We start from the raw sequence: 24,979 nt of genomic DNA, 5'->3' as shown, positions 1-24,979 counted from the left end.
ACTGCTTCTCTCTCATTTCTGTGACACACACCAGTGTGCTCGGACAGGTGCCTTCATGTAAATTTGCCAACATCTGTGTATTCTTCTGGAAGAAACTTCTGCAGGCTTGATCCGGTGGGGGTGGCCGTGAAGGAAGATGCTCCAACACCTGAAGCACTCACATGAGAGGCAGACAACTGGAGAACAGGCCTGTTACGCTGGTAATCAACACACTCAGCCGCACTGAAAGGCTGAAGAGCTGGACTTTCAAGGGACCTCTATTGTCTTTATTGTGAAAACATAAACAGGCTTTTCTTCTTCCTTTTTTTTGACTGAGTAAAGGCGAAAGTTCTGTTTACTCCCATTTTGAAACTGAGAGCCTCTTCGCAATCACGTGCACCGTCCAGGACACTGTTCTTGGTTTGAAAGGTATCCATGCTGTCTAACAGCATGTCCTAAAAGACTCCATGTGCTTTCAGCTACACTGGATCTAAGTGACTAGACACTTCGGTGGATTTCTACCTGTGGATTGCGCAGAGGTTTGTCTGGGTTTCTCCAGAGTTCGTCCTTTGGGAATTGTCAGTGGTTGATCCAGAAAGACTTCAGTATCCTGGAATTCATAAGGAAAATTGTGATGGGTAACGCAGCCGGCGGGTTGGAGCAGGTGGATGGGCCTGAAGCCAAAGGTTCAACAGGAGGGCCAAACGCTGCTCTCCCCACCCAAAAGAAATGTGCCCCTGCTAAACTGCCCATGCCTCCTGAAGAAGAGCTCGAAGAACGCTTCAGTGTGGTTTTGGTGAGTTCTTCATACGCAGACATGTAAATATTATACATCCAACACAGCAAAAGAAGCTAATCTTGATACTTCCTGTTCTGATTAAACAGCAGCTGTGCTAGGAACTACATCAGTATTAGATTCTTTGTCTTTGCTTTTTTAAACATAAATACTAGCTAAAAGTTGAAAAAAAATTATATTGTATTCGTGGAGTGTAGACAGTGATGATCTGTGATAAAAAGCAATATGAAAATTTCCACCTGAAATGCAAAATGAAGTAACATGTAGAAAAAAAACAGACTTCAGACTTAAAACGGTCTGTTTACTGTCCCTTCAGTTCCACATGGGCTTTTGGTATAGGAAATGGCAGTGGTGGGATGACATATTAGGCAACTTCTTAAGAGAAGTCAGTAGATAAAAAGAGATCTTGTATTCTCGGTGACAACTGACCTTTGTTTCGTCTTTCACTTCATTGTAAGACAACACTGTTAGCTGGTTATATTTCTAGATACGCCGTCCCGTGTGTTGAACAATGTGTTGCATAATTTAATTGATTTCATCAATTCACGATGCCATAGAAGAACCTTATCTAAATGGTTCTCTAAAGAATCTAAAGGACCTTTCTATTTCACAAAAGACTCTTTGTGGTGGAAGAAGGTTCATTAAATTATAAAATGGTAGGACAGAGATGGTTCTTCAAAGAACTGAAGGGTTTTTTGTAGAAAACAAAAATGGTTGTTCTTTGGCTTTGCTGTGAAGAACCTCTTGAAACATCTTAATTTTTAAGAGTGTATTTTGCATTTCCACCTCAGCAACACATTATAAGCCCGTCTCCGTTTCAGAACAAATATTGTGACTTCTCATGAAAGTGTCTAAAATCTCACGGTATGACTTTATTTCTTGTTTTTAACTTCTCAAAATAACATTTCAACTTGAACAACGTTAAAAAAGCACTCCCATGTAACAAAAGGCCACCTGATCTGTCTGGAAATACTCTTATTGGTCTATGCACAGGGGGCCACAACTAGACTACCCCAGGCCCTGTGGTGAGTTGGACCTGTTAGACTCATCTTTAAAATGCTTAAAGTACTGTATGGAGGAGTTCGGGACAATCCCTTGACCCCATAAATTCAAATAACTCATACCCTGATTACTATTGTGTGCTGAAGGATATATGCATTACATAAAATCATACTATAGTGTGATGTTCTCATTACAGACTACTGCCACAAGCCCTGAACTGTTTGTTTATATATAATATTAACCTAATCTAGTCTGCACTTTATTCACTCTCTAGAACCAGTAGACCACAGTTAGTCCCCCACCCCACGATACCCACCCTGTTCTCTTTCTCTCTCTGTTCCTCCAGTAACCGCTCAATTTGTTTCTAAATGCGCTTTCGGTCTTTATGCACACAACCCTACCATGCTCAGAGCGGAAATGTCTTAGCGCTTTAAGAGGAAACACCCAAGATCACAGTGTTTCTACCATAAACTTTACACCTTTTTTTCTTTTTGTTTTAACAAACCACACCTATTCATTGGACTGAAAGGTGCAATTCCAGCTCTGGTGTGAAAGTAAAAATCGTGTAGCTAATGATGAATTTTGATGTGTTTAAGTTCAAGACATGTAGCAACATAGCCCCTGTGCCATATTTTCAGGAAGTCACATTGTGTCAGACTGATGACTGACACAGCATATGATCTTACGCAGATAAACCTTAGGTAAAAATAACGTGTACGAATATGATAATATACTCAGAAATGAAAACTGCATAATTTTCTCACCCTCATGTCATTCCAAACCTCTACAACGGCTAGAAAAGAAAAGTAGATGTTTACTGAGACGGTTTTTCAAATTTCCACAAAAGCCAATTGAAACGAAAAAGTCACCTAAAAGGTGACAGGATTTTCATTTTTGCCTGAACTATGCCTTTAGCAATCTGAAGCAGACTAAAGAAGGAACAATGATTGCATCATAACACATTCTGTAATGTAGACATTTCCTTCTCTACATCTCTTCCACCAACGTTTGCATCAGATATGTTTTGATGCAAAATCAGATGATATTTGAAACTAAGGAAAGACTGCAGTACACTCTCTTTCATAAACCATACTCAGACTTTCCCACACTCTAGAATTCAGATGTTGCCATAAGCATTACAAACCAACTATTGTACTGCAGCGCTGGCAAAATTCCCTTCTTTTTCCAAAAACAGTTCAAACCTGATTCTTGGTTACATATCACTGGCAGCAATATTTTTAAACCTTTTTTAATATTCAGTATTATGGATGTAATCCCTCTACTGAAATCCAGTACTTTGTGATGGGTATGAATCGTGCACATCAACCAATAAGAATAGCAATATTATTTATAAGTATATTAACATTGATACTGCAGTAATTTGAGTCCACGGGTCCATAAGCTATCGTGTTTGTACAGTTAGGATTTCATCGGATCTCCAGATGAACCTCTACTTTCTCTTTTCAGAGCTCCATGAATCTGCCTCCTGACAAGATGAAGCTTCTGAGTCAGTATGACAATGAAAAGAAATGGGAGCTGGTCTGCGATCAGGTAAGTCGATCAAGTTTTTAAATAATGGCAGCAATGTAAAACTGAGAGTATCTCGGTCGTTTCTCTCATTTACTTCTCATATAGAGAGTGAGACATTACTCATATTGAAATGCATCATAATTTAGTCATACTGAAGTATGTAAGGCAGTTTTATTTCTGGGTATTAGCATAATACATCTACAGCGTAGGTGTGAGCTTTGAGACGAAGTTAATCTGGTAGACTACATTTAGACACTACAGAAGCAAAAAGAGATGTTTACAACTGGGACTCATATACAAAAAAACTAAATTCTATAAAGACTGTAACCAGGGTTCAAGCACCTGTAACCAATTTCTAAAGGAGCCTGAAAGATGGAAAGTAAATACAGCATTTAGTTCATTATTCCAAACATATATATATATATATATATATATATATATATATATATATATATATATATATATATATATATATATATATATATATATATATATATATATATATCAGGAGAAAATGTTAACGTTTTTAAAATGTCTCTATAGTGTTTATTAAAAAATGCTATAAATGTAAGGATCTGACCTGTTTTTTATTGTTCATTGTTGTGATAAATTAATTAAAATGAATGTCGAGGCATTTCTAGTGATCAGTTTCAGAAAATGCATGGCATTTAAGAAGGAAAATGTGAATGATGTTAATTTAAGTAGGCTAACAAGACTCAATGCTAGGGTTCGCAAAGGATGTGTATTCTTATATTCGGATGGCTATAAAAAAATGATGCAAGTGTGTGGTTAAAGGGGATGATGTAAAGGCTGATAGTAAGCAGATATCTCAAAAGGAGAAAAATGCTTCAAGGGAAAAATGAGAGCAGCGGCATGAGGTCAGACTCTAAAGGTGCTGTCTACGCACTTCCTGTGTTAATATTTGTGTCTCCATGACAACTGTGGGATGCAAGTTTTGTAGGTATGCATGCAGAGAGCACAGGTTGTGATAGCAATGAGTGAGCACATCTAAAATGTATTTCTTGTGGGCATTATGTAGGCTATATACCACCTTCAGCTGAAATGTGTATTAATAAGACTGAAAATAAAATCAATACGTTTCTGATATGGATGTACAACACAGTTTGGGGTTTATTTATTTATTTTGTAAAAAAATATGATTTTATGTTATGCATGCATTAAGTTGCTTAAAAGTGTCAGTAAATGCATTTATGCTACAAAAGATTTGTTTTAAATAAATGCTGTTCTTTTAAACATTATTCATCAAAAAATGTATCTTGGTTTCCACAGAAATACTAAGAAGCGCATCTGTTCGCAATTGAAAAGGTTTATTGAGCATCAGATCAGCATGTATGAAGGGTTTATTTGCAAAAACAATAACTTTTCAGATCAATTAAAATTAAAGTTTGCGACCTTTGCGATTAATTGGAATGCACAATGGAAAAAACAAAACAAAATTAAGAAAAGATTTTTAAAAACTGTTAAAAATAGTTATCTATTTTTGCTAATTAACTCTTCATATATTAGTATGATTCCTCAAGGATCAAGTGACTCTAAAGCCTGGAGTAATAATTACTTTTATGATAAACTGAAATAATATTTCATAATGTTAATGTTTTTTTTACTGTATTTTAATCCAATAAGTTTCAATGGTATTATTCTACATTTATATTTTTCTATTCCGTCAAAAAGCATTTAAATATCTTCATCACAGCTGGAAACCAGTCCATGTATTGTGTCTCTTTCTCCTGATGTCTGTTAGGAGCGATTTCAGGTGAAAAACCCTCCCTCTGCGTATCTGACTAAAATCAAGAGCTTCTACCAGGACCAGGGCGGAGTGGCACGCAGGGTCAGTACCATCACTCTCTTTCTGTTCTATCCATTACCACCTCCATATACTCTCATTTCTTTTATACCCACATCAGTGCTGACACCCATCTGCCCAGAAAGAAAACTCAGTTTAGAATCTCATGTCTGTGTCATGTCGCATGTCTCCACAGTTCAAGAAACGTGTGCAGGAGTCAACTCAAGTCCTGAGAGAGCTGGAGATCTCGCTGAGAACCAATCACATTGGGTTAGTGGCAGCTTGGTTTACTTGTGCAGCGCAAAGATAGACTTTCACTTCTACTCCTGAATAAAACTGAAAGATAATTTTGCACCTGAATAATGGAAAACCTCCATAGATACACATCATGATATTCCTTTTGTACTCTGTAGGTGGGCTCAGGAGTTTTTGAATGAGGAAAACCAAGGCTTGGATGTGTCCTTGTGGACTACTTGTCATATGCTCAAAGTGATGCACCGTATGTTTATTCTTTCATTTCCCATCAGCACCAGATTTTGAGTAAAACTTTGATTTTGATACATTAAAAATAATGCGTAAAAAAAGTTTTTTATTATTATTATTATGCAAAAGATAATTTTTGGTTCTCTAACAAACTTTTCAGTGATCAGATCTTAAAATAACCTTTTTTCTTGCACACCTAAAAATAAAGGTTCGTTATTAAGAAAAATGTTTTTTTAAGAACTGCTAACTGAAAGTTTTTAGGGGAACCCAAAATGCTGCTTCAGTGCCATTGCATTAAAAAACCCTTTTTGCAGCCTTTTTGTAAAAGTGTAGTGTGAAGGACATTTTACTGTAGATTTAAAAGTTTCTTAATGGAGCCATAGATGCTTATTAAGAACACTTATGTCTAAGCATGTAGTCTCTCAGTGGCTAAAAATGAACTCACATTCTGTGCTGACGTGATTCTCAGGTTTGAGGCAGAATCTGTGGAAAACGGAGGATCTGTATCAGACAGCAGGAGGTTGTCAGAGAGATCAGTGGAGGATCTAGCCAAAAATGTTAACCATTCTTCCACACACGGCGTGACCAGAGCGGCACGTGCATTCACAGTCCGGTGAGTCATCACTACAGTACACCCCTAAAATACAGGGCTGAAATGAAGAAACCATGACGTTTATATATTTTTCTTATTAAGATAAGTGTACTTGGATAATTCATATTCAGTGCTCATCTTTTTGTTCATTCCCTGCCATTTCACATTAGAATAAGTAACTTGGCCCATGCCAGAAAAACGATGCGAAATGCCCGATTGGCCACCCAAAGAGATGATGTTCACCTCTGCATTATGTGTCTGCGTGCTATCATGAATTATCAGGTATATCAGTGTGAACACCTACAATCACTAGACTCAGCACCTCGAATGTAATTTTAGGAGAACTTTGTGACTCACCATTTTATTTTTGGTTTGTTTTTAACAGTCTGGGTTCAATTTAGTCATGACTCACCCTAGATGTGTCAATGAAATTACACTCAGCCTCAACAACAAAAACCCCAGGTGAGTGTGTGTTTTTTTTTTTTTTTTGTGGGGTGTATGGGTTGTGTGTTTGTTGTGTGATGTTTGTAATACATTTACCGTCTATAGGACTAAGGCACTTGTGCTGGAGCTGTTGGCTGCAGTGTGTCTGGTTAGAGGAGGACATGACATCATCATCTCAGCCTTTGACAACTTTAAAGAAGTAAGATGACCAGCCAGATGGCCAAGATACATTTTCTTCTGTCCTCATTCTCTAAAATCCTAATGAACTAATTTAAATATTTTGAAATATCTCAAGTAACATGTATTATTATTATTTTTGTTATTATCAAATATGAAAACAGTTGTGCTGCTTAATGTTTTTGTGTCATGCTCAACACTTATCTCTTAATTTCTCACAGGTGAGTGGAGAGAAGAACCGCTTTGAGAAGCTAATGGAGTACTTCATGAATGACGACAGCAATGTAGACTTCATGGTGAGCTTTAATTTGAATCATAGTAACACAACAGTTAGCCTGCTCGCTTATTTTTGGTGTAATATGATTGATTGTAAACTCTGTGCATTTGCTGTTTTTCTTCACAGGTGGCTTGCATGCAATTCATTAATATTGTGGTTCACTCGGTGGAGAACATGAACTTCCGTGTGCATCTTCAGTATGAGTTCACCCAGCTGGGTCTCGACCAGTACTTAGAAGTAAGACTAATGTACAGGACGGATTAACGCTTAATAAAAAACATCTCACACATATATAACACAGGATTGGATGGTAGATCTGAGATGTTTTATATGCGGCGTGCATTCGTTAAGCTGCGCTTTATCCTTGTAACGTAACACACAACTGTTTGTGTCTGCAGTCCTTGAAGGAGATGGAAAGTGAGAAGTTGCAAGTACAGATCCAGGCGTACTTGGATAACGTGTTTGATGTTGGAACTTTGCTGGAGGATGCCGAAAATAAAGGGGAAGTAATGGAGCATTTAACAGAACTGCAGGAGACCAACGCACAGGTTAACCATACTATAACTATATAATATTTGCACATAATCATCTGCTGCATAGTGCACATGTCTCAGGTAGGCTGCTCTGTTCTTCATAGGTGTGTGTATATTTTTGTGTTGTAGTTGAATGCCAGATTGCAGGAATATGAAAATGGAGCACTGGAAAAAATGGCAGAACTAGAGCAACAACTAATGCAGGCCACTAAAGAGTCAGCACTGCTTAAGGTACCACACTGCAAATCTATACTACGTCATTTTTAAGATTACATGTAGTCATTTAGCAGACGCTTTTATCCAAAGCGACGTACAAATAAGGACAACAGAAGCAATCAAAACCAACATAAGAGAAATAACATGTAAGTGCTGTGTAAAGTTTCAGTATAACACCGTACGCATAGAATAGTGTTAGAGTCAAATGTAGATGGAAGAGATGGGTCTTCAGCTCTTTCGTGAAGATGGCTAAGGAGTTGGAAAAGTCATTCTACCAGGAGGGAACCGTTAAATACAACATTTAACATTAACAGTTAATTAACACACCTTATTACTAAGGTTAGAAGCAGTAAGTGAGTCTCCCTGTAGACAGCCAGTCTATGCTTAAATCTTATTTACTTAAACATATGGCTTAAATGTTTGTTTTTTTGACTAAGCCAAATGTTCCATAGTATTGTTTGCAAGTTAGTATCTTTATATGCATGCTTTTTTGGTTGTGATTTATAAATAAAGAAACAGAGAAGAAATAATAGATAGCTAAAACCATTAAAAATAATTAACTTCATTAACACAAACTAATGAAGGAATGAGAAAACTTGATGAGAAGCACAGATAACAATTGTACTTGTGTCAGAGAATGTATCTTTAATTATCATTATTTGTTTTTAATTTCAGTTGAATTACATAATTACATTTAATTACACATAATAATTCAAGATCTTTTCGTATTTCGTTTTAGATATTTACATGTAAAACATACTTAGGTATTTTTACTAGAAATAGGACATGTATCATACAAGCATGTACGCAAACATGTATCATGGTAAAATGTATAAATATTTTTCTGTAGCTTATATACAGTATGCCAAATGCAGTACATACATTCTTAGAATAATAAGAATTGCTTCTAACCTTCACGTGTGTGTGTGTGTGTGTAACAGGAGAGCTTGCGAGAGTCCTGTGCCCAAGTGAGCACTTTGCAGCAGAGAGAACGAGAACGAGAGATTCAGAGAGAGAGAGAAAGAGAGCAGGAGCGTCTGTCACAGCCCTCACAGGTAGACAGAAAAAGAAACAGTGAGACAGAGTCCAAACTGGAGGCCAAGCTGAAGGAACTGGAGGAGAAAGGATTAGTCCGACTGGAGCGCACAACCTCTGGAAGCTTGGACATCGAAGTGATTCCAGTCACTGTGGAGAAAATCATCAATCAAACAGGTAGAGAACACTAAGCTCTTCTTCTGCTTAGTGTTTAAAATTATAGAGCTGATGAACTGCCTTTTAAAAATATTTTTTACTGTTCTCGGTCCACCTTTAACCTTTTCATCATCAAAACACATCGTAATCTATTTTCTGTCTGTTTGAATAAGCGTGGCAGATTGTAGACACAGAAGTAAATGCCAATGCTGTGATTGGGTAACCGTTGTGTTTGACAAAATTTTTGCTACGTTTTAAATGAATCTGCCATAAAATGAAGTGAACAAAGAAAAAAGTTCTTACTGATGTGGCCTGACGCTTCATTAAAAATAATTTAATCTAATAAAGTTTAGCATTTGCTTTCTGCGTGGACCTCCGTCTGCCTCTCTTCTTCTTTAAGCAGCGATGTAGCAGCAGACGTTGATCATCTTTTGCGGAGGCGGAGTTTGTACACACTATTACGTCATAGAGTGGCACATTTCACAATCCGATCAGTGTTTACCATACATTCATTTATTTGCAGCAGAGTGCCACAATGTCAAAATTAACTGCCACATTTTTTTTTTCAAAAGTCTTTGACTTCCCTGAATAAACATGAGCACTGTACATTTCAAAATCGAAACCCAGTTTAGGCGTTTTATCACTGTAAGGAAACCGACATTTCATCTTGCTTGTAATGTCTGCAAAATCACAATTTTTGAGCAGAGCGCTGCTTTGTGTAAGGCGTTACCATGGAAACCTAATCTCTACCATGACAACAGCGCCTCCCATTGGCAGATAAAGTGCAAATCTGTGGGAAACACCGCTGATATTTTGGCAGATTGGCTTTGGTATAAATTGTTGTTAGACTATAACAATTATTAATTATAAAACAAACATTTTTTGAGTTCTGAAACTTTGTTTTTGTAGTACAGTGACCTCTATCAAAAGAGCAATAGAATTTTGATTTCTCAGTTCATGAACCCTTAATGCTTCAAGTGAACTGAAAATGATTGCCTTTAGCTGATCTCATTGATTAACATGAGATATAAAACATCTGTTTAATGTTCACAGTGGCTGTGTCAGATCCAGCTTCTCAAGCTCCGCCCCTTCAGCCTCAGCAGTACCACCTCCACCCCACCTCCTCCTCCTCCTCCTCCTCCACCTGGAGCTGCAGCACCCTCCACCACCTCCTCCACCACCACCTCCTCCTCCTGGATGTGGAGGTATTCCACCTCCTCCTCCTCCTCCCCTTCCTGGTGGAGGTCCTCCACCACCCCGCGCCCCACCTGGCTGTGGACCACCCCGCCCTCCAGGAGCTCCTCCCGCCCCTGGGGCTGAAACAGGTGAAGAGACAAATAAATAGAGCTAAGAAATACTTATGCAGACATGCAACCTGAGCTGAATGACTGTACTTTCCATTGTTTTGCACAGGACCAAAGGGCGTAAACCAGTCCAACCAAAGTTTAGGATGCCTCTGTTGAACTGGCAGGCTTTGAAGCCCAATCAAGTGACGGGAACGGTGTTTAGCGAGCTGAACGATGAGCAATTGTTAGGGGTAACAGCAAAAAAATCCTTAAAATGCACCCAAAATTAACCTTTATGACTTCTGGGGACACAAAATAAAATATTTTGATAAATGTATATAATGAGAGCCAGTGAGGTACAAAATTACTTTGGAACCCATTGACTTGTGACAATATGACTTGAAATATGTGATGAAATTTGTGTTTCACAGAGGTCATACAGGTTTGAGAAAAAGATGATGAGTAATGAATTTACATTTTTGGGAGAACTATCTTTTTAAACATTTGTTTAATCAGTCAGTTAAACTATTACATTTACACTTACTCTGTGTTGTAGGAGCTGAATATGGATGGGTTTGCAGAGCAGTTTAAAACCAAAGCTCAAGGTCCTCCAACAGATCTTTCTAAGCTCAAGGTTAAGGTGACTGAGAAGGCGCCCAGTAAGGTGTCCCTGCTGGAGGCAAACAAAGCCAAAAACCTTGCTATAACCCTCCGCAAGGGAGGCATGAGCCCCAACAACATCTGCACAGCCATTGAGAGGTGTGTTTCAACAACAGCAGACAGCACCAACCTGAACCAGCATTGAAACTTCTCTCTTTCTTACTCTCAGATATGATCAGCAGTCTCTTAGTCTGGACTTTCTGGAGCTTCTGGAGCGCTTCATCCCATCGGAGTATGAGATGAAGCTACTGCAGAACTACGAGAAGGAAGGGAGGCCACTTGAGGACCTGAGTGAGGAGGACCGATTCATAAGCCGCTTTGGTAAAATCCCACGCCTTGCTCAGCGAATCAACACCCTCACTTTCATGGGCAACTTCCCAGAGAGCATGAAACGTCTGCAGCCGGTCAGTTCACATCACTCTTTGGCTGTTGTATCTATTATAAATCATATGTTTGATTCAAAACTCATCCTCTTTCCCTCACCTGTTTCTGTAGCAAATAGATGCTGTCATTGCGGCTTCCGTGTCCCTCAAGTCTTCATCAAAGCTGAAGAAGATGTTAGAGGTAAGTAGACTTCATTTGTGCTTACTTAGAGGTATGAACGGTGTGCTCCTTCGGTGCAGATCACTTATCAGTCTCCTGCTTCAGATCATCCTGGCTTTTGGGAACTACATGAACAGCAGTAAAAGAGGAGCAGCGTATGGGTTCCGTCTGCAGAGCCTTGACCTGGTGAGTGAGTTTGTAAGATGTTTTGATGCAGGACTTGAGTGTATGCATGCTTTGTATATAACAAAAGAAAGTTACAGCCCCAGGTGTGTGTCTTGGTAAGGTATCTTTGCATTTATGCATTTATCTTTGCAGTTATGTAAAGGTCCTTGATGCAGAAACAAAGAGGCTAGGTTCTAAAGAAAATAGTGATTGAAACTTTGCATGTGAATGAAAATGCTAATCATCTGTAGCTGAAAAGATTTTTACCTTTACCTGTGTTTTCCAGGTTTTTAAAAGGTTTTGGATTACCCACATCATTTTCAATTAATTAATGTACTTTATGACAAACTACTATATATATATATATATATATATATATATATATATATATATATATATATATATATATATATATACATATAGTATGATATGGTATGGTAGTATCAAGCTGCAAAATAAAGTAGCTGAAATAAGTTTGAATATTTCAGTTAACATTTATTTATTTTAACATTTATTTCTCAAGAAATAAAAGTTTTAAACTATAATACCCCTGAATAAAATTAATTAAATATACATCAACAGTGCCAATTCAAATGAAATAGGTCTCAAATCTCGAAAGAAATGTTCAAATAAAAAAAAAAACTAATTAAAAAAAATTTTTTACTACTCACAAAGACTGATCATCTATCATGACATAATACATGTATGGATTCTTATCCACGTTATAAATGTTGTATAAATATATTTATCTGATTCACTTCTTCATGAGGATATTTACCCATATTTCTACCCCTGCATCTGTCTTTGGTGACCACAGTAAAATCTCTCTCGGTCTCTCCATCTTGTGTCTTTCAGCTGTTGGACACTAAGTCCACAGACCGCACACAGACTTTGTTGCACTTCATTGCGAATATGGTGCAGGAGAAGTACCCTGAGCTTACCTCCTTCCACACTGAACTTCGCTTTGTAGACAAGGCTGCTCTGGGTAAGACATACTATAGTTAATGTACAAACAAGGGGATGCAAAGTCTTTTGTCTTTCTCACTCCTTTGCTCTCTCAGTGTCTTTGGACAGTGTGCTCCAGGACGTGAGATCTCTGGAGAGAGGGATGGAAGGGACCAAGAAGGAGTTCCTGGTGCAGGACGACATCCCGGCGCTGAAAGAGTTTGTTAAGGCCAACAGTGATGTATTAGACTCGCTTGTTAAAGATGGCAAGACAGCACAGGTGAGAGCACAGCGTATGCTCAGCGCAAACTATTTGACAATAATTCTGCTTAATTAGCCTAGCTGACTTTTTCTCTTTTGTCAACAAGGAGGCATACGCATCTGTAGTGGAGTACTACGGAGAGAATCCGAAGACGACACAGCCTTCCATGTTCTTCCCGCTCTTCGTCAGGTTTATCAAAGCTTATAAGGTAAGAGACAGCTATTGAACTTGTTTATGTCCACACACATACTAACAAAGCTGTTATTATTTGATTCTTCACACGTTTACGGGAAGTACTGTAAGAGTACTGTAAGGGTTATTATGGGTAATGACATCTTCATATTTTGGTTTTGGGGTCCTCCAACAACAGGTTGACATGCATGCAAGATCAAAAAACATTTTCTTATAATCTGCATAACATACGACTCCCAAACGATTTGCTCAACTATAATTGGTCCAATTTGTCTTATTTCCTGTAATCATTTGTGTACCGCTTTATCAGGGAACCAGCTATTTTTATCGGTTATTTTTAGTGGCAAAGAATATATTTGCATTTTCATTTAGAGCAATCAAGTTTTCCCCGGTCTGTGCCATACCAATACGCTAATGTTTAATTTTAACAACACGAAACGGCTTGGGATTCGTATAATAGTTACTCTTTATTTTGAGACACAATAACTTACGGTGCACCTACAGATTTAAAACTTTGCAAGATGTTTTCATTCACTTAGATCTGTGTTGCTACATGAAAGGTAATTTTCAAAAATACATAATAGGAAAACTTTAAAGGAGCTGTGCTCTATACAAACAGCGAAGATACTGCAAGCGTTTCACCAACTTATTATTAATTACTGTGGTGTATTATTGTGTCGCACAACAGCAAGCAGAACAAGAAAATGAACAGAAGAAGAAACAAGAGATTGCAGCAGAAGAACAGGCAACCCCTTCCCCAAAGAAGAAAGAAAGCACTCCTCAAAAGGTTAGGACAGTGTCACGTTAAAATTTGTTTGGCATTTTATTCTCAAAATATGTTTTAACATAAAATCTGTTTTGTGATTGTATTTAATTCAAGCAATGATTTATTTAAATGAAATTAACAAATATGTTTTATACGTAGTATAAAAACTATTTATATTTATATACTATTATTTATATTTATATACTAATATACTATTTATAAATAGTTTTTAATACCAAATAGTATTTATATGTTCATATAAATGTTTATACTGGAACTGCGCACCTGAAACTTTTCCCTACCATGATCAGGGACCCATGATGCCCAAAATGCCTCAGATGGACCTGATTGCAGAGCTGAAGAAAAGACAGGTGAAGCCCCAAGTCACAGACGGGGCCATCGAGGGCATCATCACAGGTAAAAAATCGTACACATATACAACCAAAATAGTCATCAAGTCAAATATACACCTTAAGCACTTACCTTATGGTATGAACTGGTAAGATCGATTAGCCACCTACTATACTATAATCTGTTTTTCAAATTTTTTAATAATATATACGCATTAGAATGTAATTTTTTATTTGTCTGTGTCAGATCTGAGAAATGCACCCTACCGAAGAGGCGATGGTCGGAGAGCAACACCACGACAAGACAACTGAGGGTTACTTAAAGAGATTTCTGTTCATAACCCCTGGTCTCATTCTTTATGTAATAAAATATTTTTACATTTATGTATAGCCATACAGAAAATGACTGCCAAACACACACAACAACAGATGCTGCACACAAACAAAGTCACACTAACAGACACCCATCATCACACACGCTTACATATCTGATAAACAGGAGAATGTTACTAAATAACTGTACATAAGGAACAAAAGGTTTTTTAACAATTCCTTGAGCTTAACTTTTCACATTTTGCTGTGTTTATATTGCTAAAGAAATTGTAAAAATTGCTCATAGATGTAGGCATTTTTAATACAGCCGGATAATAAATAATACCCTAATTTTAATAAAACAGTGAAAACATTGTACAGTAAGACATTTCATTTATTATGGGAATAAAAAGAAAGACTCAGTAGAAATATTGTCATAGAAGAGAGCTGTACTTTATTAGACACACAACCACAGCAAGTATGTACAAAAGGTCTCAGCTCTCAACGATTTCTCACAGGAAAAAATAAAATAAAATAAAAATAAAGTCACATTTCTCACAAAGTTATCATGGCATCCACACTGACAAATTAATTTCTTTTTCTTCTGTATCTATAGGTGCTTATATATCTTATGTGTATATAGAGTGATTCTCAGTTGGTATATTACTCTATTCTAGAGATGGGAGGGTCACAGCGTGGGTAAAGGGCTCGCACCACTACTAGTGCGCTGATGGCCAGAGCTGAGTTTAATCTGCTCAGTTTCTCAGTAAAACACACTCAGAGCTCGCCACTCAAGTCTGGTTACCACATCACCACAGGTTACAGTAAGACTGGACATGCCTGAGCCACAAAGAAATCAGACATAGAAAAAGTCATTTTTTCCTACTCGGCTCTACAGCCGTGAGCCTCATATCATTGCACTTGACCTCGCTATTCTCTCCGTTGACTTTTTTTTAAAAAAAAACATGTAGATAACTTTGTTTTTTAAAATCATCTGCACGTGCGATTGCTTTTAGAATGTACATGCATTGCTATAATTATTGTTTTTAATATTTTTAAAACTTTTAATATATACCTTATAACTCCATCTTTTAAATAAAACTTTTTTTTTTTTTCTGGACATAATTTTGTAGGACTCTCTAATAATTACGTTTTTATTTACACGCTATAGTCTTTTTTCCTTTTACTCTTTTCTAGTATTTAATTATTTTCGTTTGATGTCATAATTTTGTAACATCCACACATCCATGTAGAAAAAAAACTCACTTAAAGGACTAAAGAGCTCTGGTAAAATATTCTACATAAAGACGTTCCATCATAGAATGTGCTTTCTCAAAATTACTCTGTGTCATTTTTTGGCCAGACATAACTTCAGAAGCATCCAGCTCCTCCTATTTCCTGCAGTCTTTCTGGGGGAAACTCTAACCTGCAACTCAAAATTAGCATAATGTGGCAGAAACACTTGTGCAACTGTTTCCTTGACCAAGGCATTTGTACATTGACAGTTTAAACATCTGTTATTATTCAGTAGTGAAATGAAATTGCAGACTTACTCCCTACCACTAGAGGGCAGAAGAGGGCCGTAAAAGTTCATTTACATTTTCCATTATATCCACATTGTTCATTTCACTCAAAGCAAACAAATTAAGAGTTAGCAAATGACATTCTAAGGTCACAATACAGATTAGAGCTTCATACGTATCAGCAAAGAACCCGATTTCACTCGGATCGCATTAATTATATTCTTTTGAATGGCTGGCTGGATAAAGGCTTTTTCAGATTCACCCAACACTTAAAACAACTCAGAAAATTAACAAAATATCAACCTGTGGTTAGATGCAGCTATACTTTATACATGAACCGGGCTGTACAGTGTAATATTTTCAACTCAATATACAAAACACTTCTCTTATGAATAAATAATTTTCTAGTGTGCTATATATTTCCTCAAGATTACAAAAACCAAAATATGTACAAATAAATCTCAGTTAATATAAAATCAACAAACAAAAAATATACAAACGCAAATCTTGCATCATACATTTTTTTTAACCAACCGTGTTGAGTGAAAAATAAATGACTAACTTCAAAGATGTATTTATATACCATGTCTGAGCTGTTATCATACCACGTTTTGAGAGAGAAAGACTCTACTTTAAAAGGGAGATTTCACCACCTTTCTACATTTATCCATCGCAGTCTCTGAGGGGGTCAAGAAAGTCTTTTCTTAGCTCACAAATTTCTACCAGTGGCTTTACTGAGAGGATGAAGTGTACTTCCTGACAGGAAGTGCTGTAGATTCTTACCATCTCCATCCATGCACGAAACCCGCTTCTCGTTTATGTGAAACCGTAGCCACAAGTGTAACGCTTCGAACGTTTGAGAGAGCTTACTACAACACCAATTGCTAAATTTGTCTCATTTGCTAGTTTGTTCGGTCTGGGTCCTTAAATAGACCGAGCTGTGAATTTGATGCTTGCTGTGAAATTTCCAGTCTAAAAAAATAAATCAAGAGTATAAATCAAGTTTTAATAATTTAAAGCCACTGCTCAACTTTTTGTGTTACTAGCAGATCCAGGCATGAATTGCAAATAAAGCTTTGTTTCCTCTTTCATTCACATATATTAAACTCAAATAACATTGCTTGAATACAGGCGTTTCCATGCATGTAACAGCCTAATCTTGACCTTTTTGCCTCTCACAGCACCTCCCACGTGAATCTTTGTACATTTCGGACATGAATTACAGTCCGATTTGGCTGCGACACACGGAGTAAAACCACTAATCTCCCCTCTGTCCGTTTCCTCTCGACGTCAACCTAGTGCTTAAGCCATTATTTTAAACCCCGCACCACAAGTAATCAATTTCACACATTTGTTTCATCAGAAAGCTGGAAAAATCTCCCCTCTTGCTCTATTCACTCCCCTTTACACATTTAAATTCTCTGGGCACATGAGGAAACCTGCAGGTTGTCACATTGACAAATTCACAACATAGGAATACCCTTGCGAGAAGAAAAAAAATCTTTTGCTGTAAGTGTGTGTGTGCATTTGAATGTCATGAGGACTGGAATGGGAAAAAAAAGGAATGGGCAGAACCAGAGCCTCAGTGACCTAAAAAAGGATGCTCTTGCATTTTAGTGTTATGACTGTGGAGAGCAATGAAACCAAAGATCGCATGTAATATTCATATTTGTATCACCATTCTAGGTAATCATAAACTGGCACACAATTACTTTCTAAAAATGATAGTGAATCTAAGTGTGTGTGGTTTGATAGAAATATAAGCGGAGAATTTGACTGGCTCATTAGGAGAAAGGATGAGTTGGAATGCTCTAGCGCACAGATGTCTTCCACTCGATGGATCACGTCCACTGGCATACGTGCTGTGGAATTAACCTTCTTCTTACTTGTGCAACCCCTACATGGTGAACCTAACCATCTGTTTGTTCTTTTAAATTGGAATTGGGTTTCACAATCTGCGAGGCCCAAAGGTTAAGACAGCTTGTGCCGAATTTTTGATGATTGTCAGATTATTGTACTTTCTCTAGCTTCTTGTGCTTCTTTAATGACAAGAACAGAGGAGTTTCCTATATCCTTATGTATAAAAACTGTGAATGTTAAGAACTTAAGAAAACAAAAGCCTAACGACACCATCCCATAACTAATAATGAAAAGCAGGAAGCCCTCCACGTTTCCCACAATTCCTCTGTTGCCATGACAACTTGTGCTAAGTTACAGCAAACATGTACAATGGCTGTATGAAGGCCTATTTGAGTGCAAATGAGAACAAAAATAGACTCTTAGGCAGTGTATGTATATCAAAGGGATAGTTCTTTGCAAAATGAAAATTCTGCATGAATCACTTTTTTCTGTAGAACACAAAAGAAGATATTTTGAAGGTGCTTTTGTCCACACAATTAAAGTCAGTGGGGTCTGAAGCAATGTTAGACCCCAATGACTTTGAATGCATAGACAATAAACCAAGGCATTCGCAACAACACACGAAGGAGTAGATCATGACAGAATATTAATTTTTAGATGAGCTATCCCTTTAAGGGACTGTATAATCATCAAAATGTTAATCTTAGCACCAATTTCAGTTATTTTCCTTTAGCAGTACGACTGATAGCAAAAATCTACATTAGAGCAAGTGATGCTGCCTCAACATTTAAGGTTTTGCTGTTGTTATTTTTTTTTTTAAACATTCCTTCAGTTGATATAGATATGAGCAATAAAACGTCTCAACAAACACCGACTACTACAGTACTCACTTTCCGATTATTGCAACTCTACTTGGTTTTACATAGTCTTACAGTCTTGATTTTACACTTGATGGACATCTACCGAACTCAGCTAGATCTCCAACATGTAAGATTTGGCAAATGAATGAGGGTTCGGGTAAAGAGTCCTTCCCCAGGCCTCCCGTGGGTGGTGTGATGCTGGCTGTGCAGTGGAGCTGGAAACAGGCTGGTGGTGAGTGTCCAAGCCCATCTGTTGGTTCTCTAGTTTGGGGAACTGGCAGAAACTCAGAGTAGGTATGGTTTACAGTTTGATTCTGTACACAAACTGAAGAAAAGTTAACCTATTTTGGAAAGCGGTAAGTCACCTGCCTCCTTGCCACCATCACTGTTCTTCACAAGGTGTCTTGGTAAGGATAGTAAGGTAAACAAAACTAAGCCTCCAAAAAAAACTTTTTTTGTAGATCAGCCACATTTAAGTTCCTTTACTTAAGCTATATATGAATAATTTCCGGCCATATCATCCTTAATTGCTATCGTCTGGAGTCGCTGTCTTGGGTTCAGTCTTGTTCCACTCCAAGCTGCCGGTGACGGAGGGTTTCAGGGCCAATGATGACAGACTCAGTGAGTTGAGAGCGGAGGGAGATGTGGGTGAAGAAGAGGAAGTAGGTGAAGTAGGAGAAGGCGGGGAGCGGCCGTTGGAGATGGGAAGGGGAAGGCTTGAGGAGTTGAAGTTCTGCTCTCTGAGAAACCGGTGTTGTCTTAAGGTAGATGACAAGAGGAGTGCCTCGGCTGAGAGACTGGATGTGGAAAGGCTAGCCAGAAGCGCCTTGGCCTGGTTTGAGGAGGCTGTCAAGGAGGACAGCGCCCCCTCCTGGGGGTACTTTCGCAATCTGGAGGGCAGGTGGCCGGAGAAGCTTGCGGCTCTGGTGCTTGCGAAGAGCGACTCGGTGGCTCTGGCTCTGCTGATGTTCAGACTCAGAGCCTGAGGGGGTGGGTGTTGAGGGCAAAAGTATGGAGGATAAAGGACAGAGGAGTAGGTAGAGAAGAACAGAATAAAAACATTTTGGGAGGATTTTAAGGTTTGGTTTCGCTTTAATACGTCATTAATCTCTAATCTCTCTCTCTCTCTTTCTCAAAGGAATGAATGAGGCTCTGGTGAATATTGACAGCTGTGTGATGTTTTTTTTTTCTTTCTTAAAAGCATAAAGGATTGACTAGGAGGAACTGGGTGAAGGATTGTGGGCTTCAGTCAGGAGATGCTGATGAAGAAGTGGTGGTGAAGACAGCAGAGGAGGAGGTGGACAAGCTTCGGTCAGGTCAGGTTGGTTTGGGTCGCTCACTTCTGCTCACTGGGTCAAGGAGTTGGACGTTAATGGTTGCCATGAGGGCCAGGGTTGCGGTGACGAAGAGGAAAATGTGAGAGGAAGGGGACAATGGGAGGAAAAATGAAGACAAACACAGGACAACGTTATTCAGGTTAGGATCATTCATGCATGATGCTAGCCTGGTACACAGCTTCACCACATGAGGGCGAATCCATGTACATATACAACACCCACAATGCATTATGCTAGGAGAAACTGACCAGTAGGCAAGATCTTGGTGGGTTTATTGAACATGAGCGTATATGCGTCTCTATTACCATCAGTCACTCACAAACACTCTTTCGGTTCCTGTGTGACAGGATGCTGAAAGAGTTCCATTGAGAGCTGCTTAAACTCTAATCAGTTGTGAGGGAGATGGATAGACAGCACGGATACAAGGAGTGAAGAGGAGAGAGCGATGAGGGCGAAGAGAGAGCCCGGAGAGCCCGTGTCTTTCCACATGAAGTGCCAATTATTCCACCCTGATAGAGCAGAAAAAGACTCTCCATCTCTCTCTCGCCCGTATCTCTCTTCCCTTTAACCTTCTCCCTCTCTTTCATTTCTCTCACTCTTTTCCAAACCTGCTGGCCCATGTCCTTTTCACAGAGGCTTCTCAAAAAGTCCCTGGAGAACACAACCATGATGGAGATTAAAATAGCTACTGCTTTTGCACAGTCATAAGGAATACATTTCCCTTTTGGCCATTTCCCACTTACTTTCTCTGCCCTTTTAAAATTTATGTGCCACAAGCTCATGTAATTGAGAATAGACACAAAGCTGTTCAAAGAAGTCATATGTGAAATGAGAATGGGCACTAAGGTGGTACACAAACAATTTAAGATAAAGATAAAAAGATACATTAACAAAATATGTGAACACATATACACACAATTTGAGAAAACCAATTTTGTCTGCAAGACAGCATAAAAGTTTTAACAGCTAGAGTTTTTTGGGAAATGAGGTCACACTTTATTTTAAAGTCCAATTCTCGCTATTAACAAACCAATAGCATACTTTTTATTTTTCAGTATACTCCTAATTTGCTGTTTATTAATAGTTATTAGATGTTAGTTATTAAGATATTGGGTAGGATTAGGCATGTAGAATGTGGTCTTGCAGAACATGTGCTTTAAAAGTGATAATAAACATCCACAACGTTAATAATTGGTATGCTAATAAGCAACTTGTTAATAGTGTAACCAGAAAAAAAAAAAGAATTGTACAATACTATTCAAAAGTTGGGGGTTAGTTAAGTTTTCTTTTCTTTGGGAAGAAATTAATATTTTCATTTAGCGAGGAAGATGCATGTGACAGTCAAACATGATAGCATGATAGATGAAAAACATGTATGATGTCACAAAGAAATTTCAGTTTAAAATAAATGTTATTTTGACCTTTCTATTCAAAGAACCCTGAAAAACGCATCACAGTTTCTATAAATCTACAGATATAATATATAAAAAACTTATTTTTAAAATGCAATATACTGTGTTGTATTTTAGATCAAATAAATGCAGACTTTGTTAAATAAGTAAGAGACTTATTAAAAACCCAAACATTTGAAAGGTGGTGTACATATCATTTGCAATTAGTCCAATAAATACAGAAGGTCAGAAATAGCAAGTGAACCAGTCCAAAAGAGAGCAGTGATGTGCTAATTTACTTGAAGCAGTCAGGGTGAGCAAGGATGAAGCTCAAAGATGAAGTCTTTTGAGAGACGACTTTAAAACTAAATCAAATGGATGAAGCTTACAGTGAAAGGCACAGCAAGCGCAAAAAAGTCTCAATGAAATGATGAGAGTCTGGATGAAAAGATGAGTGTGCATAAATGTTTGTATCCATTTGCTGCTAAGAGGGTTAAGACAAAAAGGAGATATACGCAGTCCATTTCAAAGGGAATAATTAGCTGTTACACTGACAAGACTAAATCCTGATCATATCCAGCTTAGCAGGAGTGCCTATAACAGCAAATATGCTCTCCTGTAATTATAGTTGCAATGAACCCTCTGATCTTGCTCGCTCTCTCGCCAATATCTGCTTCTCTCTTCCTTCCCCATAAAAGATTAGATTCTTTTCTAATATTCATGGCCTGTTGAACAGGGGCCAGATTTATTAAACACAGAGTGAGGAGATTTACAGAGCACCAGAATATCTATCTTCTTCTTACCTACAGCACACAGGCCCATAGCTGTCCGTGTGTGTGTGTGCGTCTTTTTCTCCCTCTAATCCATCTTTCAAACCCTCCCCTGTTTTCTGCACCTGTCTCATTCACTTCGCTTATGTTGTAGAGCTCACATATCCCTAGTCTCTGGCTTCATGCTTTCTCTCTCCCCCTTCTCCTGAGACCCACCTGTCTCTGGTTTCTTTGTTCTGTTGGAGGGTTTTAAGTGCACTTTAGAGTCCCAAATGTTCCACGATTGACGCTCCAATTCAGTTTTTCAAAGCGTCACTGCTAGAAAGTTCTCTCCCAGCCTCACTTCACTTGTGACTGACACGCACAGACAAACACACGCATATACACACACGTCTCCTAAGGCTCTCGGCAATAGTCTGAGCTGTGGAATTTGACTCAGACAGACATTATGAATTGGTTTCAAGTAGAAAATGATCTTCTAAGCTTTCAGCAAACCATTTTAAAAGTTCATAGAAGCTTACGCAACTGTAAAGCTAAGAAAAAGTCTAAAACCATGTTCCATGCAAACAAAAAACAAACCAAAAAGAGACCAAGACTACAAGACTAAGATTAAACTGGGACCAGACTAAGCCTAAAATCAACTAGACAAAATACAAGACTAAGACCAAGTTTAATTTTAAGGCTACACTAACAATAAACCAAAACTAAGATTAGGCCTAGATATATTTGAATAGATCTGAAATAGACATTTGCATACCCTTTGCAGAACATGCAAACATGTTAATAATAGTTATGCAAATACGATAAAATAAGAGGGGTCATGAAAATTTCCATTACTTTAAAATAAAAAAGAGCCAGAGGAATAACATTTTTTAACAGGTTGATGTGTAAACTTTTATGTAAATTGTTTTTTCATTTAGCACAGCACAAAATAAATGCAATTTACTCTGATCATCCAAATCTATTCTATTAGTAAATTTTGTGGAGTGTAAATAGAAACATCTGTTAATTAAAAGAGCTTATTCAGGTCAGTCTTTAATAAAGAATACCATCCAATTTTCATGATCCCTCTTATTTTGTTAGAATTATTGACATTGTGCTTGCACTGCATGGGGTATGTAAACTTATGCACATTTATAAGCATAACTGTAGACGATAGATAGATAGATAGATAGATAGATAGATAGATAGGTAGAACAATAAATGATAGAAGAACTGATATACAGGACAACAGACAGACATAACGACAGATCATACCTGCTGCTGACCCTGGTTTCTAAGGAAGTCCTCTCTCTGTTTGCTTGTTTTGCTCTTTTCTGATCCGCTCTGCTGTAGGTGCTTGAGGCGAGACAATGCTTTTCCACCGCCAGTCTGAGAAGAATGAGAGAGAGGAGGAGATGAATCTGTGTATTATATTTGGTAATATTTTTCAACCAATTTCCAACTGTGTATTTGCCATCACCAACAGTCAAAGGAAGTGCTGGAGGAGAAGACAGGCAAGACAGGCAGGAGGGTGATGTGTTTTTAATAGAACACATGCATCTCAGCACAATCCTCTCATTCATTCTCACACACACAGACACACATTACCTATAATTTCTTGTATTAAATTCAGAAAATATAAATTATACGCTTCTGCAAGAAAATGACAAAAGCTCTCTATGCAATACAAAATAATGAACGCTTTCTGTAGTCTTGTCTCTCTCTGGATATGTTACCTACACAAGATCAAGCACTAGAGCGAAGACTAGACTCACTAACAGCCAACAGCCATTTTTTGTAAAGCTTCAAGGAGGCCCATTAGCTGTGTGTTTAATGCAAATGAGCACCTCACTGAACGAGAGGCTCTGTAAGAGGATCTAATGCTTGCAATCAGGTGGACTTGTGGTTGCCAGGCTCCATCTGTCCTACGAGAAAAGTGTGCAACGACCTAGAGCAAGGGGGCTCCAACACACCAGTTAGGAGGGATGATGCAATGTTGGCTTGTATACAAATGTGTGGGCTGAAAACAACACAGTGGAAAACACAAGTGACTTCATCCAAATCCTTCCCTGCTGTCACTCACAGAGATCAGCCCTGTTCTCAGCGGAGCTGAGTAATACACATGACGTCTGGTGGATCACTGCTTCAGAAGCGGTTTATCCTGGACAACTACTCTCTGAAGACGAAAGACAAATGCGGGTGGAGACAATACTCGCATAAATTACACAACAAAATCACTTGATTAGTTACTGAAGAGCTTCCCTGGGCTTTATCTTTTTTTACGAGAAAACCCCATATAATGTCCTATGTACCAGAGGAAAATAAGACAAGGGAAGGTAATCAAATTGCAAAGTAATTTTAAGAAGAGAAAAAGAGTGGGCTAATAAAGAAGAGAATGAAACAAGAGAATTTATTGTCAAAGAAAGATACAATATGTATTTCTACAGAGGCTGGAGGCAAACAATTTATCAAAGCATTTACAAAAGAGAACAAACTGATCTAGATGAGCAACCCAGCAGAAGAGAGACCAAAACATGGAAAAGGTGGAAAAGACAGAAAGACCAGGGCTGAAGAAGATACTGAAGGTTAGGTTGAACCTTGGCTGTGGATGTGCTGATGCAAGATGGTTTAGGTGGCACAGTGGGTTTGTTTGTGTCTTCTCCGCCTGCTGTATGTCGAAAGTGCTGCTGGATCTCTTGGTGGAGGACCTCTGTGACTGGACAGGCGCTGGGAAGATGTTTCCTGTGTGAG

General features: G+C 38.1%; 1 long non-coding RNA gene and 1 pseudogene across 1 annotated transcript; one reads left to right on the top strand and one right to left on the bottom strand.

The window, feature by feature from the left end:
- The first annotated feature begins 345 nt into the window (after positions 1–345).
- On the top strand, positions 346–15,684 carry LOC122341660 (annotated as a pseudogene).
- A 4,257-nt stretch (positions 15,685–19,941) lies between these two features.
- On the bottom strand, positions 19,942–24,959 carry LOC122341661. The gene is made up of 3 exons (XR_006250480.1): positions 24,826–24,959; positions 23,504–23,617; positions 19,942–20,097 (listed from the first exon to the last, which is right to left on the bottom strand). It is a non-coding gene; the product is annotated as an uncharacterized LOC122341661 (long non-coding RNA).
- Positions 24,960–24,979: the final 20 nt, after the last annotated feature.

The sequence above is a fragment of the Puntigrus tetrazona genome, chromosome 3, assembly GCF_018831695.1.
Source record: "Puntigrus tetrazona isolate hp1 chromosome 3, ASM1883169v1, whole genome shotgun sequence".
Classification (NCBI taxonomy): Eukaryota; Metazoa; Chordata; class Actinopteri; order Cypriniformes; family Cyprinidae; genus Puntigrus; species Puntigrus tetrazona.
Note: the sequence above shows the minus strand (reverse complement) of the source record. Positions and strands in the feature narration are given on the sequence as shown.